General features: G+C 39.4%; 1 protein-coding gene across 1 annotated transcript in view; it reads right to left on the reverse strand.

Moving 5' to 3' along the window:
• Positions 1–4,977, reverse strand: part of LOC106808365 (dehydrogenase/reductase SDR family member 1-like) — a 16,249-nt gene that overhangs the window by 8,821 nt on the left and 2,451 nt on the right. The gene's annotated exons all lie outside the window — the stretch shown is intronic.

Raw genomic sequence — 4,977 nt, forward strand, 5'->3', positions numbered from 1 at the left:
CCCTGCCAATCGCCAATTCACTCATGCATGACTAATAGTAAGTAGTTCTGTACTAATACATAATTAGTATGTAGTAATATTGTACTAATAGTTATTGTCGTGCGAGATACTCGAATATTACTTGCGGCCTATACATATACTTGAAATTTGGAATGCTCACTCAGAGGTTCGCTAGTAGTATAGGTAGCTACTACCTAGATATACATTAGTAAGTAGTAGTTAGGGATGGAATATTTTGTCGTACTGGCACTCTCAGTGTGTTGGATTTCCGGATTGCAAACTTTTTTGCTTAATTCCAGGAAAAAGTTATGCTGTCGCCTCTTTCAATCTCTATGCCGTTGCCCGTACCAGTACAATATTAGTAATGAACTTGCCCACACGAGTTAAACATGTGCGCCCTCCTTGTACAGATGCAATCAATTTGCCCCAAGCCAGGCATATGACTGCGCAGCCTGGGCCTGGCAATACACTTCACAATCCATTGGTCTGATACAAATCACATCTTTGTAAACTCTGTTTTATGTGCAAGTGTGGCCTACCCTGACCCTCAACCCTAACCCTATTAAAATTTAAATTAAAAATTTAAAAAAAAATGTAATTCTGTTTAAAAATTAGTTTGTTTATTAAATGTTGATGTAATAAATTCATGTAAAGATTTGCGTTAATGTGGGAACAAAATAGTATATGAATAAAGACTATGACAAAATATCAAAACAGGGAAAATATTAAAAAACAGATGGGATTCGATCACAAACGACCTTTCAGCCTGTGACTGCCAGCGATGTACACATTTATCCAATTATCTCAATTCCATCCTGCATCAGACATCACTAACTATTGCGTTTCAGAGATTATAGGAATTATGTGACCAGTTTTGGCGTTAATTTTTAATACGCGTGTGTTACGGATACCACTGAGTGTTCGATGAGCTTTCTGCTAACTGTGTGTACAAAACAGAAAGCATGTATTGATTGTTGTAAGGGCAGGCACCTGATTGTTTCCATATTAATGGAAGCAAGTGCTGTCTCATGTTGAGCATGTTGGGAAAGTGTGTATAGGGGTGACATAAGATAGCAAAACTTGATGTATCACTTATCATAACTTGCCCGATTCTGTATCTATTTAACTTCTTTTGTATGAAGCAGCTTGCCTTGACATAGTTATATGACTACTGTGCCCTAATATATTGTGGTTAGCTTCTATAAGCACTGATATACTGTCAGTATCACGAAAGAGAGACAGACACAGAAAATAACTAATAATTATTGGTCTACATACATGTATTCATAACATTCACACACTAGAGATATATTTCGCGCACCTAAATATGCCTGAAAATCATTACCGACACTTCCGCTATTGTTATAAATAATTGGACTAGTTACTGATAATTTTACATGTGCTTCACTAAAATAGTTCACTTGCTATGCACGAGTATGAAATGAAGCCACAGCTAGGTTATTAGTCCATTAAATAATATGAAACAAATTGAGTATATGAGTCTTGATGCTATACACAACATAATACAAAATTTATATGCATCAATCGAGCAGGGTGCGAAATTAACGTGAGTCCAGAGTCAAATACTCCCTGATTTGACATATGCAGGAATCCGTGTGACTGCTGAAAATTTTGCTGATATTAACTATAGTTCGTTCCTGAGCACCCCGCAGACTTACCGTATTTTTCCAGTAAAAGTCCAAAGAAAATTGGCAGATGTGCAACGCATTAATCTTCCAAATAAGCAATGTGTTATTGTGAATATCTTTAATTTTGAACTTCAGACTGCGGACTCCCTCATTTTGCTGGCGGACTCCCTCTTTTGAGGGCAGGGAGTCCGTTGGACTCCAACGGACTCCCTTGTTCAAAGTTAGTTTCTACCCCTGAATAGTATCACAATAGTATTGCCGTATTTTTAGCTCATCTGACATAGTCAGATGCAGCTTGTAGAATCGCATGATCGTCGTCGCGTCGTGGTGCGTCCGTCAACAGTTGGGCACAAATCTTACGCGCTCGAGTACGGTCACGATATTCGGGACGTGGGGGGTAATCGAAAACGAGTTGGGATGTGAAGGCTGGGGTCACAAGCGTCAAAGGTCAAGAGTGTAAAGAAGGGGGAACATTCACTCCTTAACTTAAGGTATAGGAGAAATGCAGAATTGCGCACAATCTAAACGGCTCAGCCTAGGCTCGTGATAGTCGGATATAGCATCATGGTAGGAAAAGCCATCACTCGTGCCGAAAATGAGGTCACAGCCAAAGGTCAGGTGGCACAGTGCAGATTTTAGACATTTTACTGAGGACTCGTCTGACGGAGCGATTGAAAAACTTTTGTTTCAGCGGTGACCTAGCATTTTATGGCTTTATTGAAAGGACATGAAATCCCTTCTGCTGACATAGCGAGAGAGTAAGTGTCGGCTAATCCTTTGACCTCAAGAGGAGGGTTAACTTGGATTTGTTGACTGTCTGTTAGAAGAATTTGACTGCCGGGTTTGCTAGTAGAATCTATACATGCCTGGATGTATGAGGCTACAATGTCACAGTGAAATTTCAAAAGCTAAATTGGTTTAAAGAAGTGTATGTCCTTAAATCGTATAATTTCTATGTCATTCTGTACTGTCAGTATGTTACATGTAACGTATGCCACTGCCAGTGGCTGCTGCCAGTGCATTGTTGGTGCAGTTTTTGCCTGCGTTAATTGTTACAGGTGGCAGCTCTCTATTGCAATTTGCAGCCTGTAGGCTTGCGTAGGTAAATGGATGAGTGCGTTACCTATTCTGTCTTCAAATAGTTGTTGCTACTACGTATGATGGGAGCTTCCATCTTAATCTGAAGACACTTAAACGTACGCGCCATCTCGTGGCAACTTTCATACACGATCCAACGAACATTCTTTGAGAAGGTTCCTGATACCATCCCTGTGCATTCCACTGTTCGGCGTGTATGTGAACACATTTGGGACTACATCATTCCATATAGCAGAACACATACCGAAACAGGATCTGTAGAATAGAATCCATAGATAGAATCCATAGAATAGAATACATGTACGTCCACACGCAAGAACAAGTGTGCAACCCAGGGTACACTGAAAGGTCACCTCTGGCTAGACTGGTTGTCGCAGAGCGTGTAGATTGTCTAGCAGAGATTGTGATACTATTCAGGGGTAAAAATTAACTTTTGAACAAGGGAGTCCGTTGGAGTCCAAAGGACTCCCTGCCCTCAAAAAGAGGGAGTCCGCAGCAAAATGAGGGAGTCCGCAGTCTGAAGTTCAAAATTAAAGATATTCACAATAACGCATGTGCTCATTTGGAAGATTAATGCGGTTGCACATCTGCCAAATTTTCTTTGGACTTTTACTGGAAAAATACGGTAATTCTGCGAGGCCGTGCTCTGGAACGAACTATAGTTAATATAGCAAAATTTTCAGGGAGTCACACGGACTCCTGCATATGTCAAATCAGGGAGTATTTGACTCTGGACTCACGTTAATTTCGCACCCTGCTGTTGATGCATTATGAAATTTTGTATTATGTTGTGTATAGCATCAAGACTCATATACTCAATATTGTTCATATTATTTAATGGACTAATAACCTAGCTTGCTGCTTCATTTCCATACTCGTGCATAGCAAGTGAACTATTTTAGTGAAGCACATGTAAATGATCAGTAACTAGTCCAATTATTTATAACAACAGCGGAAGTGTCGGTAATGATTTTCAGGCATATTTAGGTGCGGAAACATACCATCTCTAGTGGTGTGAATGTATGAATACATGTAGACCCATAATTATTAGTTATTTTCTGTGTCTGTCTCTCTTTCATGATACTGCACATATATCAGTGCTTATAGAAGCTAACCCACAATAATATTGGGCACAGTAGTCATATAACTATGTCAAGGCAAGCTGCTTCATACAAAAGAAGTTAAATAGATACAGAATCGGGCAAGTTATGATAAGTGATACATCAAGTGTTGCTATGTTATGTCACCCCTATACACATTTCCCAACATGCTCAACATGAGACAGCACTTTGTTCCATTAATATGAAACAATCAGGTGCCTGCCCTTACAACAATCAATACATGCTTTCTGCTTTGTACACACATGTTAGCAGAAAGCTCATCGAACACTCAGTGGTATCCGTAACACACGGTTGAGAAAATTAACCCAAAACATGGTCACTAAATTCACTATATCTCTGGAAACCAATAGGTAGTGATGTCCTGATGATCTATTATAATTGAAAGTCAGTCGTTAGCAGCAACTGACTATAAGCGCTTGATTATGAAAATAAATAATCGATTAAGGAAAAAAGACAACTGTGCCGAGTGTGCTCACAGTGTTAACTCAAAAGTTTATTGACTCAAATTTCAAACATTCCTAACATGCTTTAAGCCAGGACGCTATTGCACAACATTCTCACAATACATTTTCAAAGGTCACCAAAACAAGCAGCCCGCGACACCCGTGTCACCAACATTTACAATTACATATTTATTATTAGAACGCCTGCGCCAGGAAAAAAAATACTTTTTTTTCACGGGAGCTCTTTTTCAGTCTGTGGGAAAAATAGCTGTCGTCAAAATTTTTACGGGAGCTATTTTGAACCTCACGGGAGTGATTTCGGAGGTTTGAAGAGCGAATCGCTCATCGCTCCCGTGTATTTTTTACCCTGCGCGCATAGTGTGTGGCACAGCTGTGTACATGCCTGGACTCACAGCTAGGGTCTGCATAGGGCCTACCTCCCAAATCCCATTGGTTGATATAAATCACGTGCCTCAACTGCCTTAAAGGGACTACGTCACGAATTTTCCATGGTAAAATTTGTAAAAAAAAATTGCCATTTTTTTTACATTAAAAGTAAGAACTAACGTTACTAAATATATCCTCAAACTCTCACCTGATAAAAATGTTTTTACGTTAGTTAAATTTGCAAAAATCTAGACGATTTGGTAATTTCTGTTGTCTAAC

Source organism: Priapulus caudatus, unplaced genomic scaffold (genome assembly GCF_000485595.1).
Source record: "Priapulus caudatus unplaced genomic scaffold, Priapulus_caudatus-5.0.1 Scaffold270, whole genome shotgun sequence".
Classification (NCBI taxonomy): Eukaryota; Metazoa; Priapulida; class Priapulimorpha; order Priapulimorphida; family Priapulidae; genus Priapulus; species Priapulus caudatus.